Below are 15,085 nucleotides of genomic sequence, written 5' to 3'. Positions count from 1 at the left end.
TACATTGACGATGTAACACAGAAATTGCATCGGAATTGAATACAAATGGCACAATGCCGACTTAAGTACAAGAAGAGTGACTTTTCTATTTGTCTGTGCTTTGAGCTTCTCCTGGGAGAGCGGTATTAGATTCCGATGCACCATTGCAGGCTATTTTATCACTTGATCGTTTACATTGACCTTGAAACACAGACATTGCATCGGGATTGAATACAAAGGGCACAATGCCACTTAAGTACAAGAAGAGTGCTCTTATAATTGTCTGTGCTTTGAGCTTCTCCTGGGAGGGCAGTATTCGTTTCCGATGCACCACTGCACGTTTTCTGCATCAATTGGACCTTTACATTGACGATGTAATACAGAAATTGCATCGGAATTGAATACAAAATGCACAATGCCGACTTAAGTACAAGAAGAGTGACTTTTCTAATTGTCTGTGCTTTAGCTTCTCCTGGGAGACCGGTATTAGATTCCGATGCATCATTGCAGGCTATTATATCACTTGATCATTTACATTGACGATGAAACACAGAAATTGCATCGGGATTGAATACAAAGGGCACAATGCCACGTAGGTACAAGAAGAGTGCTCTTATAAATGTCTGTGTTTTGAGCTTCTCCTGGGAAAGCAGTAATCGATTCCGATGCACCATTGCAGGTTTTCTGCATCAATTGGACCTTTACATTGACGATGAAACAAGAAATTGCATCGGAATCGAATACAAGAGGCACAATGCCATCTTAAGTATAAGAAGAGTGACTCTTCTCATTTTCTGTGCTTTGAGGTATTTCTGTGAGAGCAGTATTAGATACCGATGCACCACTACAAGCTTTCTGCATCAATTGGACCTTTACATTGACGATTTAACAAAGAAATTGCATCGGAATTGAATACAAAAAGCACAATGCCGACTTAAGGAAGAGAAGAGTGACTTTTCTAATTGTCTGTGCTTTGAGCTTCTCCTGGGAGACCGGTATTAGATTCCGATGCACCATTGCAGGCTATTTTATCACTTGATCGTTTACATTGACGATAAAACATAGACATTGCATCGGGATTGAATAAAAAGGGCACAATGCCACGTAAGTACAAGAAGAGTGCTCTTATAATTGTCTGTGCTTTGAGCTTCTCCTGGGAGGGCAGTATTCGATTCCGATGCACCACTGCAGATTTTCTGCATCAATTGGACCTTTACATTGACGATGTAACACAGAAATTGCATCGGAATTGAATACAAAAGGCACAATGCCGACTAAAGAAAAAGAAGAGTGACTTTTCTAATTGTCTGTGCTTTGAGCTTCTCCTGGGAGACCGGTATTAGATTCCGATGCACCATTGCAGGCCATTATATCACTTGATCATTTACATTGACGATGAAACACAGACATTGCATCGGGATTGAATACAAAGGACACAATGCCACGTAAGTACAAGAAGAGTGCTCTTATAAATGTCTGTGCTTTGAGCTTCTCCTGGGAGGGCAGTATTCGATTCCGATGGCCCATTGCAGGTTTTCAGGATCAATTGGACCTTTACATTGACGATGAAACACAGAAATTGCTTCGGAATTGAATACAAATGGCACAATGCCGACTTAAGTACAAGAAGAGTGTCTTTTCTATTTGTCTGTGCTTTGAGCTTCTCCTGGGAGACCGGTATTAGATTCCGATGCACCATTGCAGACTATTTTATCACTTGATCGTTTACATTGACCTTGAAACACAGACATTGCATCGGGATTGAATACAAAGGGCACAATGCCACGTAAGTACAAGAAGAGTGCTCTTATAATTGTCTGTGCTTTGAGCTTCTCCTGGGAGGGCAGTATTCGATTCCGATGCACCACTGCACGTTTTCTGCATCAATTGGACCTTTACATTGACGATGTAATACAGAAATTGCATCGGAATTGAATACAATAGGCACAATGCCGACTTAAGTACAAGAAGAGTGACTTTTCTAATTGTCTGTGCTTTGAGTTTCTCCTGAGAGACCGGTATTAGATTCCGATGCACCATTGCAGACTATTTTATCACTTGATCGTTTACATTGACCTTGAAACACAGACATTGCATCGGGATTGAATACAAAGCACACAATGCCTTTAAGTACAAGAAGAGTGCTCTTATAATTGTCTGTGCTTTGAGCTTCTCCTGGGAGGGCAGTATTCGATTCCGATGCACCACTGCAAGTTTTCTGCATCAATTGGACCTTTACATTGACGATGTAATACAGGAATTGCATCGGAATTGAATACAAAAGGCACAATGCCGACTTAAGTACAAGAAGAGTGACTTTTCTAATTGTCTGTGCTTTGAGCTTCTCCTGGGAGACCGGTATTAGATTCCGATGCACCATTGCAGACTATTTTATCACTTGATCGTTTACATTGACGATGAGACACAGACATTGCATCGGGATTGAATACAAAGGGCACAATGCCACGTAAGTTCAAGAAGAGTGCTCTTATACTTGTCTGTGCTTTGAGCTTCTCCTGGGAGGGCAGTATTCGATTCCGATGCACCACTGCAGAATTTCTACATCAATTGGACATTTACATTGACGATGTAACATAGAAATTGCATCGCAATTGAATACAAATGGCACAATGCCGACTTAAGGAAAAGAAGAGTGACTTTTCTAATTGTCTGTGCTTTGAGCTTCTCCTGGGAGACCGGTATTAGATTCCGATGCACCATTACAGGCTATTTTATCACTTGATCGTTTACATTGACAATGAAACACAGACATTGAATCGGGATTGAATACAAAGGGCACAATGCCACGTAAGTACAAGAAGAGTGCTCTTATAAATGTCTGTGTTTGAGCTTCTCCTGGGAGGGCAGTATTCGATTCCGATGGACCATTGCAGGTTTTCTGCATCAATTGGACCTTTACATTGACGATGAAACACAGAAATTGCATCGGAATTGAATACAAAGGCACAATGCCATCTTAAGTTTAAGAAGAGTGACTCTTCTCATTTTCTGTGCTTTGAGGTATTTCTGGGAGAGCTGTATTAGATACCGATGCACCACTACAAGTTTTCTGCATCAATTGGACCTTTACATTGACGATGTAACACTGAAATTGCATCGGAATTGAATGCAAAAGGCACAATGCCGACTTAAGTACAAGAAGAGAGACTTTTCTAATTGTCTGTGCTTTGAGTTTCTCCTGAGAGACCGGTATTAGATTCCGATGCACCATTGCAGACTATTTTATCACTTGATCGTTTACATTGACCTTGAAACACAGACATTGCATCGGGATTGAATACAAAGCGCACAATGCCTTTAAGTACAAGAAGAGTGCTCTTATAATTGTCTGTGCTTTGAGCTTCTCCTGGGAGGGCAGTATTCGATTCCGATGCACCACTGCAAGTTTTCTGCATCAATTCGACCTTTACATTGACGATGTAATACAGGAATTGCATCGGAATTGAATACAAAAGGCACAATGCCGACTTAAGTACAAGAAGAGTGACTTTTCTAATTATCTGTGCTTTGAGCTTCTCCTGGGAGACCGGTATTAGATTCCGATGCACCATTGCAGACTATTTTATCACTTGATCGTTTACATTGACGATGAGACACAGACATTGCATCGGGATTGAATACAAAGGGCACAATGCCACGTAAGTTCAAGAAGAGTGCTCTTATAATTGTCTGTGCTTTGAGCTTCTCCTGGGAGGGCAGTATTCGATTCCGATACACCACTGCAGGTTTTCTGCATCAATTGGACCTTTACATTGACGATGTAACACAGAAATTGCATCGGAATTCAATTCAAATGGCACAATGCCGACTTAAGAAAAAGAAGAGTGACTTTTCTAACTGTCTGTGCTTTGAGCTTCTCCTGGGAGACCGGTATTAGATTCCGATGCACCATTACAGGCTATTATATCACTTGATCATTTACATTGTCGATGAAACACAGAAATTGATTCGGGATTGAATACAAAGGGCACAATGCCACGTAAGTACAAGATGAGTGCTCTTATAATTGTCTGTGATTTGAGCTTCTCCTGGGAGGGCAGCATTCGATTCCGATGCACCACTGCAGGTTTTCTACATCAATTGGACATTTACATTGACGATGTAACACAGAAATTGCATCGCAATTGAATACAAATGTCACAATGCCCACTTAAGGAAAAGAAGAGTGACTTTTCTAATTGTCTGTGCTTTGAGCTTCTCCTGGGAGACCGGTATTACATTCCGATGCACCATTACAGGCTATTTTAACACTTGATCGTTTACATTGACAATGAAACACAGACATTGCATCGGGATTGAATAAAAAGGGCACAATGCCACTTAAGTACAAGAAGAGTGCTCTTATAAATGTCTGTGTTTGAGCTTCTCCTGGGAGGGCAGTATTCGATTCCGATGGACCATTGCAGGTTTTCTGCATCAATTGGACCTTTACATTGACGATGAAACACAGAAATTGCATCGGAATTGAATACAAAGGCACAATGCCATCTTAAGTATAAGAAGAGTGACTCTTATCATTTTCTGTGCTTTGAGGTATTTCTGGGAGAGCAGTATTAGATACCGATGCACCACTACAAGCTTTCTGCATCAATTGGACCTTTACATTGACGATTTAACAAAGAAATTGCATCGGAATTGAATACAAAAAGCACAATGCCGACTTAAGGAAGAGAAGAGTGACTTTTCTAATTGTCTGTGCTTTGAGCTTCTCCTGGGAGACCGGTATTAGATTCCGATGCACCATTGCAGGCTATTTTATCACTTGATCGTTTACATTGACGATAAAACATAGACATTGCATCGGGATTGAATAAAAAGGGCACAATGCCACGTAAGTACAAGAAGAGTGCTCTTATAATTGTCTGTGCTTTGAGCTTCTCCTGGGAGGGCAGTATTCGATTCCGATGCACCACTGCAGATTTTCTGCATCAATTGGACCTTTACATTGACGATGTAACACAGAAATTGCATCGGAATTGAATACAAAAGGCACAATGCCGACTAAAGAAAAAGAAGAGTGACTTTTCTAATTGTCTGTGCTTTGAGCTTCTCCTGGGAGACCGGTATTAGATTCCGATGCACCATTGCAGGCCATTATATCACTTGATCATTTACATTGACGATGAAACACAGACATTGCATCGGGATTGAATACAAAGGACACAATGCCACGTAAGTACAAGAAGAGTGCTCTTATAAATGTCTGTGCTTTGAGCTTCTCCTGGGAGGGCAGTATTCGATTCCGATGGCCCATTGCAGGTTTTCAGGATCAATTGGACCTTTACATTGACGATGAAACACAGAAATTGCTTCGGAATTGAATACAAATGGCACAATGCCGACTTAAGTACAAGAAGAGTGTCTTTTCTATTTGTCTGTGCTTTGAGCTTCTCCTGGGAGACCGGTATTAGATTCCGATGCACCATTGCAGACTATTTTATCACTTGATCGTTTACATTGACCTTGAAACACAGACATTGCATCGGGATTGAATACAAAGGGCACAATGCCACGTAAGTACAAGAAGAGTGCTCTTATAATTGTCTGTGCTTTGAGCTTCTCCTGGGAGGGCAGTATTCGATTCCGATGCACCACTGCACGTTTTCTGCATCAATTGGACCTTTACATTGACGATGTAATACAGAAATTGCATCGGAATTGAATACAATAGGCACAATGCCGACTTAAGTACAAGAAGAGTGACTTTTCTAATTGTCTGTGCTTTGAGTTTCTCCTGAGAGACCGGTATTAGATTCCGATGCACCATTGCAGACTATTTTATCACTTGATCGTTTACATTGACCTTGAAACACAGACATTGCATCGGGATTGAATACAAAGCACACAATGCCTTTAAGTACAAGAAGAGTGCTCTTATAATTGTCTGTGCTTTGAGCTTCTCCTGGGAGGGCAGTATTCGATTCCGATGCACCACTGCAAGTTTTCTGCATCAATTGGACCTTTACATTGACGATGTAATACAGGAATTGCATCGGAATTGAATACAAAAGGCACAATGCCGACTTAAGTACAAGAAGAGTGACTTTTCTAATTGTCTGTGCTTTGAGCTTCTCCTGGGAGACCGGTATTAGATTCCGATGCACCATTGCAGACTATTTTATCACTTGATCGTTTACATTGACGATGAGACACAGACATTGCATCGGGATTGAATACAAAGGGCACAATGCCACGTAAGTTCAAGAAGAGTGCTCTTATACTTGTCTGTGCTTTGAGCTTCTCCTGGGAGGGCAGTATTCGATTCCGATGCACCACTGCAGAATTTCTACATCAATTGGACATTTACATTGACGATGTAACATAGAAATTGCATCGCAATTGAATACAAATGGCACAATGCCGACTTAAGGAAAAGAAGAGTGACTTTTCTAATTGTCTGTGCTTTGAGCTTCTCCTGGGAGACCGGTATTAGATTCCGATGCACCATTACAGGCTATTTTATCACTTGATCGTTTACATTGACAATGAAACACAGACATTGAATCGGGATTGAATACAAAGGGCACAATGCCACGTAAGTACAAGAAGAGTGCTCTTATAAATGTCTGTGTTTGAGCTTCTCCTGGGAGGGCAGTATTCGATTCCGATGGACCATTGCAGGTTTTCTGCATCAATTGGACCTTTACATTGACGATGAAACACAGAAATTGCATCGGAATTGAATACAAAGGCACAATGCCATCTTAAGTTTAAGAAGAGTGACTCTTCTCATTTTCTGTGCTTTGAGGTATTTCTGGGAGAGCTGTATTAGATACCGATGCACCACTACAAGTTTTCTGCATCAATTGGACCTTTACATTGACGATGTAACACAGAAATTGCATCGGAATTGAATGCAAAAGGCACAATGCCGACTTAAGTACAAGAAGAGAGACTTTTCTAATTGTCTGTGCTTTGAGTTTCTCCTGAGAGACCGGTATTAGATTCCGATGCACCATTGCAGACTATTTTATCACTTGATCGTTTACATTGACCTTGAAACACAGACATTGCATCGGGATTGAATACAAAGCGCACAATGCCTTTAAGTACAAGAAGAGTGCTCTTATAATTGTCTGTGCTTTGAGCTTCTCCTGGGAGGGCAGTATTCGATTCCGATGCACCACTGCAAGTTTTCTGCATCAATTCGACCTTTACATTGACGATGTAATACAGGAATTGCATCGGAATTGAATACAAAAGGCACAATGCCGACTTAAGTACAAGAAGAGTGACTTTTCTAATTATCTGTGCTTTGAGCTTCTCCTGGGAGACCGGTATTAGATTCCGATGCACCATTGCAGACTATTTTATCACTTGATCGTTTACATTGACGATGAGACACAGACATTGCATCGGGATTGAATACAAAGGGCACAATGCCACGTAAGTTCAAGAAGAGTGCTCTTATAATTGTCTGTGCTTTGAGCTTCTCCTGGGAGGGCAGTATTCGATTCCGATACACCACTGCAGGTTTTCTGCATCAATTGGACCTTTACATTGACGATGTAACACAGAAATTGCATCGGAATTCAATTCAAATGGCACAATGCCGACTTAAGAAAAAGAAGAGTGACTTTTCTAACTGTCTGTGCTTTGAGCTTCTCCTGGGAGACCGGTATTAGATTCCGATGCACCATTACAGGCTATTATATCACTTGATCATTTACATTGTCGATGAAACACAGAAATTGATTCGGGATTGAATACAAAGGGCACAATGCCACGTAAGTACAAGATGAGTGCTCTTATAATTGTCTGTGATTTGAGCTTCTCCTGGGAGGGCAGCATTCGATTCCGATGCACCACTGCAGGTTTTCTACATCAATTGGACATTTACATTGACGATGTAACACAGAAATTGCATCGCAATTGAATACAAATGGCACAATGCCCACTTAAGGAAAAGAAGAGTGACTTTTCTAATTGTCTGTGCTTTGAGCTTCTCCTGGGAGACCGGTATTACATTCCGATGCACCATTACAGGCTATTTTAACACTTGATCGTTTACATTGACAATGAAACACAGACATTGCATCGGGATTGAATAAAAAGGGCACAATGCCACTTAAGTACAAGAAGAGTGCTCTTATAAATGTCTGTGTTTGAGCTTCTCCTGGGAGGGCAGTATTCGATTCCGATGGACCATTGCAGGTTTTCTGCATCAATTGGACCTTTACATTGACGATGAAACACAGAAATTGCATCGGAATTGAATACAAAGGCACAATGCCATCTTAAGTATAAGAAGAGTGACTCTTATCATTTTCTGTGTTTGAGGTATTTCTGGGAGAGCAGTATTTGATACCGATGCACCACTACAAGTTTTCTCCATCAATTGGACCTTTACATTGACGATGTAACACAGATATTGCATCGGAATTGAATACAAAAGGCACAATGCCGACTTAAGTACAAGAAGAAAGACTTATTAATTGTCTGTGCTTTGAGCTTCTCCTGGGAGACCGGTATTAGATTCCGATGCACCATTGCAGGCTATTTTATCACTTGATCGTTTACATTGACGATGAAACACAGACATTGCATCGGGATTGAATACAAAGGGCACAATGTAACGTAAGTACAAGAAGAGTGCTCTTATAATTGTCTGTGCTTTGAGCTTCTCCTGGGAGGGCAGTATTCGATTCCGATGCACCACTGCAGGTTCTCTGCATCAATTGGACCCTTACATTGACGATGTAACACAGAAATTGCATCGGAATTGAATACAAATGGCACAATGCCGACTTAAGAAAAAGAAGAGTGACTTCTCTAACTGTCTGTGCTTTGAGCTTCTCCTGGGAGACCGGTATTACATTCCGATGCACCATTACAGGCTATTATATCACTTGATCATTTACATTGACGATGGAACACAGACATTGCATCGGGATTGAATACAAAGGGCACAATGCCACCTAAGTACAAGATGAGTGCTCTTATAATTGTCTGTGCTTTGAGCTTCTCCTGGGAGGGCAGTATTCGATTCCGATGCACCACTGCAGGTTTTCTACATCAATTGGACATTTACATTGACGATGTAACATAGAAATTGCATCGCAATTGAATACAAATGGCGCAATGCCGACTTAAGGAAAAGAAGAGTGACTTTTCTAATTGTCTGTGCTTTGAGCTTCTCCTGGGAGACCGGTATTAGATTCCGATGCACCATTACAGGCTATTTTATCACTTGATCGTATACATTGACAATGAAACACAGACATTGAATCGGGATTGAATACAAAGGGCACAATGCCACGAAAGTACAAGAAGAGTGCTCTTATAAATGTCTGCGTTTGAGCTTCTCCTGGGAGGGCAGTATTCGATTCCGATGGACCATTGCAGGTTTTCTCCATCAATTGGACCTTTACATTGACGATGAAACACAGAAATTGCATCTGAATTGAATACAAAAGGCACAATGCCGACTTAAGTACAAAAAGAGTGACTATTCTAATTGTCTGTGCTTTGAGCTTCTCCTGGGAGACCGGTATTAGATTCCGATGCACCATTGCAGACTATTTTATCACTTGATCGTTTACATTGACGATGAGACACAGACAATGCATCGGGATTGAATACAAAGGGCACAATGCCACGTAAGTACAAGAAGAGTGCTCTTATAATTGTCTGTGCTTTGAGCTTCTCCTAGGAGGGCAGTATTCGATTCCGATACACCACTGCAGGTTTTCTGCATCAATTGGACCTTTACATTGACGATCTAACACAGAAATTGCATCGGAATTCAATACAAATGGCACAATGCCGACTTAAGAAAAAGAAGGGTGAATTTTCTAACTGTCTGTGCTTTGAGCTTCTCCTGGGAGACCGGTATTAGATTCCGATTCACCATTACAGGCTATTTTATCACTTGATCGTTTACATTGACAATGAAACACAGACATTGCATCGGGATTAAATAAATAGGGCACAATGCCACTTAAGTACAAGAAGAGTGCTCTTATAAATGTCTGTGTTTGAGCTTCTCCTGGGAGGGCAGTATTCGATTCCGATGGACCATTGCAGGTTTTCTGCATCAATTGGACCTTTACATTGACGATGAAACACAGAAATTGCATCGGAATTGAATACAAAGGCACAATGCCATCTTAAGTATAAGAAGAGTGACTCTTCTCATTTTCTGTGCTTTGAGGTATTTCTGGGAGAGCAGTATTAGATACCGATGCGCCACTACAAGTTTTCTGCATCAACTGGACCTTTACATTGACGATGTAACACAGAAATTGCATCGGAATTGAATACAAAAGGCACAATGCCGACTTAAGTACAAGAAGAAAGACTTATTAATTGTCTGTGCTTTGAGCTTCTCCTGGGAGACCGGTATTAGATTCCGATGCACCATTGCAGTCTATTTTATCACTTGATCGTTTACATTGACGATGAAACACAGACATTGCATCGGGATTGAATACAAAGGACACAATGCCACGTAAGTACAAGAAGAGTGCTCTTGTAATTGTCTGTGCTTTGAGCTTCTCCTGGGAGGGCAGTATTCGATTCCGATGCACCACTGCAGGTTTTCTGCATCATTTGGACCTTTACATTGACGATGTAACACAGAAATTGCATCGGAATTGAATACAAATGGCACAATGCCGACTTAAGAAAAAGAAGAGTGACTTTTCTAACTGTCTGTGCTTTGAGCTTCTCCTGGGAGACCGGTATTAGATTCCGATGCACCATTACAGGCTATTTTATCACTTGATCGTTGACATTGACAATGAAACACAGACATTGGATCGGGATTGAATACAAAGGGCACAATGCCACGTAAGTACAAGAAGAGTGCTCTTATAAATGTCTGTGTTTGAGCTTCTCCTGGGAGGGCAGTATTCGATTCCGATGGACCATTGCAGGTTTTCTGCATCAATTGGTCCTTTACATTGACGATGAAACACAGAAATTGCATCGGAATTGAATACAAAGGCACAATGCCATCTTAAGTTTAAGAAGAGTGACTCTTCTCATTTTCTGTGCTTTGAGGTATTTCTGGGAGAGCTGTATTAGATACCGATGCACCACTACAAGTTTTCTGCATCAATTGGACCTTTACATTGACGATGTAACACAGAAATTGCATCGGAATTGAATGCAAAAGGCACAATGCCGACTTAAGTACAAGAAGAGAGACTTTTCTAATTGTCTGTGCTTTGAGTTTCTCCTGAGAGACCGGTATTAGTTTCCGATGCACCATTGCAGACTATTTTATCACTTGATCGTTTACATTGACCTTGAAACACAGACATTGCATCGGGATTGAATACAAAGCGCACAATGCCTTTAAGTACAAGAAGAGTGCTCTTATAATTGTCTGTGCTTTGAGCTTCTCCTGGGAGGGCAGTATTCGATTCCGATGCACCACTGCAAGTTTTCTGCATCAATTGGACCTTTACATTGACGATGTAATACAGGAATTGCATCGGAATTGAATACAAAGGCACAATGCCGACTTAAGTACAAAAAGAGTGACTTTTCTAATTGTCTGTGCTTTCAGCTTCTCCTGGGAGACCGGTATTAGATTCCGATGCACCATTGCAGACTATTTTATCACTTGATCGTTTACATTGACGATGAGACACAGACATTGCATCGGGATTGAATACAAAGGGCACAATGCCACGTAAGTACAGGAAGAGTGCTCGTATAATTGTCTGTGCTTTGAGCTTCTCCTGGGAGGGCAGTATTCGATTCCGATACACCACTGCAGGTTTTCTGCATCAATTGGACCTTTACATTGACGATGTAACACAGAAATTGCATCGGAATTCAATACAAATGGCACAATGCCGACTTAAGAAAAAGAAGAGTGACTTTTCTAACTGTCTGTGCTTTGAGCTTCTCCTGGGAGACCGGTATTAGATTCCGATGCACCATTACAGGCTATTATATCACTTGATCATTTACATTGACGATGAAACACAGAAATTGCATCGGGATTGAATACAAAGGGCACAATGCCACGTAAGTACAAGATGAGTGCTCTTATAATTGTCTGTGCTTTGAGCTTCTCCTGGGAGGGCATTATTCGATTTCGATGCACCACTGCAGGTTTTCTACATCAATTGGACATTTACATTGACGATGTAACACAGAAATTGCATCGCAATTGAATACAAATGGCACAATGCCGACTTAAGGAAAAGAAGAGTGACTTTTCTAATTGTCTGTGCTTTGAGCTTCTCCTGGGAGACCGGTATTAGATTCCGATGCACCATTACAGGCTATTTTATCACTTGATCGTTTACATTGACAATGAAACACAGACATTGCATCGGGATTGAATAAAAAGGGCACAATGCCACTTAAGTACAAGAAGAGTGCTCTTGTAAATGTCTGTGTTTGAGCTTCTCCTGGGAGGGCAGTATTCGATTCCGATGGACCATTGCAGGTTTTATGCATCAATTGGACCTTTACATTGACGATGAAACACAGAAATTGCATCGGAATTGAATACAAAGGTACAATGCCAATTTAAGTTTAAGAAGAGTGACTATTCTCATTTTCTGTGCTTTGAGGTATTTCTGGGAGAGCAGTATTAGATACCGATGCACCACTACAAGTTTTCTGTATCAATTGGACCTTTACATTGACGATGTAACACAGAAATTGCATCGGAATTGAATACAAAAGGCACAATGCCGATTTAAGTACAAGAAGAAAGATTTTTCTAATTGTCTGTGCTTCGAGCTTCTCCTGGGAGACCGGTATTAGATTCCGATGCACCATTGCAGTCTATTTTATCACTTGATCGTTTACATTGACGATGAAACACAGACATTGCATCGGGATTGAATACAAAGGGCACAATGCCACGTAAGTACAAAAAGAGTGCTCTTATAATTGTCTGTGCTCCGAGCTTCTCCTGGGAGGGCAGTATTCGATTCCGATGCACCACTGCAGGTTTTCTGCATCAATTGGAGCTTTACATTGACGATGTAACACAGAAAGTGCATCGGAATTGAATAAAAAATGCACAATGCCGACTTAAGTGTAAGAAGAGAGACTTTTCGAATTGTCTGTGCTTTGAGCTTCTCCTGGGAGACCGGTATTAGATTCCGATGCACCATTGCAGACTATTTTATCACTAGATCGTTTACATTGACCTTGAAACACAGACATTGCATCGGGATTGAATACAAAGGGCACAATGCCACGTAAGTACAAGAAGAGTGCTCTTATAATTGTCTGTGCTTTGAGCTTCTCCTGGGAGGGCAGTATTCGATTCCGATGCACCACTGCAGGTTTTCTGCATCAATTGGAGCTTTACATTGACGATGAAACACAGAAATTGCATCGGAATTGAATAAAAAATGCACAATGCCGACTTAAGTATAAGAAGAGTGACTCTTCTCATTTTCTGTGCTTTAGCTATTCCTGGGAGAGCAGTAATAGATGCTGATGCACCACTGCAGGTTTTCTGCATCAATTGGACCTTTACATTGACGATGTAACACAGAAATTGCATCGGAATTGAATACAAAAGGCACAATGCCGACTTAAGGAAAAGAAGAGTGACTTTTCTAATTGTCTGTGCTTTGAGCTTCTCCTGGGAGGCCGGTATTAGATTCCGATGCACCATTGCAGGCTATTTTATCACTTTATCGTTTACATTGACGATGAAACACAGACATTGCATCGGGATTGAATACAAAGGGCACAATGTAACGTAAGTACAAGAAGAGTGCTCTTACAATTGTCCGTGCTTTGAGCTTCTCCTGGGAGGGCAGTATTCGATTCCGATGCACCACTGCAGGTTTTCTGCATCAATTGGACCTTTACATTGACGATGTAACACAGAAATTGCATCGGAATTGAATACAAAAGGCACAATGCCGACTTAAGGAAAAGAAGAGTGACTATACTAATTGTCTGTGCTTTGAGCTTCTCCTGGGAGACCGGTATTAGATTCCGATGCACCAATGCAGGCTATTTTATCACTTGATCGTTTACATTGACGATGAACACACAGACATTGCATCGGGATTGAATAGAAAGCACACAATGCCACGTAAGTACAAGAAGAGTGCTCTTATAATTGTCTGTGCTTTGAGCTTCTCCTGGGAGGGCAGTATTCGATTCCGATGCACAACTGCAGGTTTTCTGCATCAATTGGACCTTTACATTGACGATGAAACACAGAAATTGCATCGGAATTGAATACAAAAGGCACAATGCCGACTTAAGAAAAAGAAGAGTGACTATAATAATTGTCTGTGCTTTGAGCTTCTCCTGGGAGACCGGCATTAGATTCCGATGCACCATTGCAGGCTATTTTATCACTTGATAGTTTACATTGACGATGAAACACAGACATTGCATCGGGATTGAATACAAAGGGCACAATGCCACGTAAGTACAAGAAGAGTGCTCTTATAATTGTCTGTGCTTTGAGCTTCTCCTGGGAGGGCAGTATTCGATTCCGATGCACCACTGCAGGTTTTCTGCATCAATTGGACCTTTACATTGACGATGTAACACAGAGATTGCATCGGAATTGAATACAAAAGGCACAATGCCGACTTAAGTACAAGAAGAGAGACTTTTCTGATTGTCAGTGCTTTGAGCTTCTCCTGGGAGACCGGTATTAGATGCCGATGCACCATTGCAGACTATTTTATTACTAGATCGTTTACATTGACCTTGAAACACAGAAATTGCATCGGGATTGAATACAAAGGGCACAATGCCACGTAAGTACAAGAAGAGTGCTCTTATAATTGTCTGTGCTTTGAGCTTCTCCTGGGAGGGCAGTATTCGATTCCGATGCACCACTGCAGGTTTTCTGCATCAATTGGAGCTTTACATTGACGATGAAACACAGAAATTGCATCGGAATTGAATACAAAATGCACAATGCCGACTTAAGTATAAGAAGAGTGGCTCTTCTCATTTTCTGTGTTTTGAGCTATTCCTGGGAGAGCAGTATTAGATGCTGATGCAGCACTGCAGGTTTTCTGCATCAATTGGACCTTTACATTGACGATGTAACACAGAAATTGCATCGGAATTGAATGTAAAAGGCACAATGCCGACTTAAGTACAAGAAGAGAGACTTTTCTAATTG

Source organism: Schistocerca nitens, chromosome 7 (assembly GCF_023898315.1).
Source record: "Schistocerca nitens isolate TAMUIC-IGC-003100 chromosome 7, iqSchNite1.1, whole genome shotgun sequence".
Lineage (NCBI taxonomy): Eukaryota > Metazoa > Arthropoda > Insecta > Orthoptera > Acrididae > Schistocerca > Schistocerca nitens.
The sequence above is the reverse complement of the archived record's forward strand: the minus strand, read 5'-3'. Positions refer to the sequence as shown.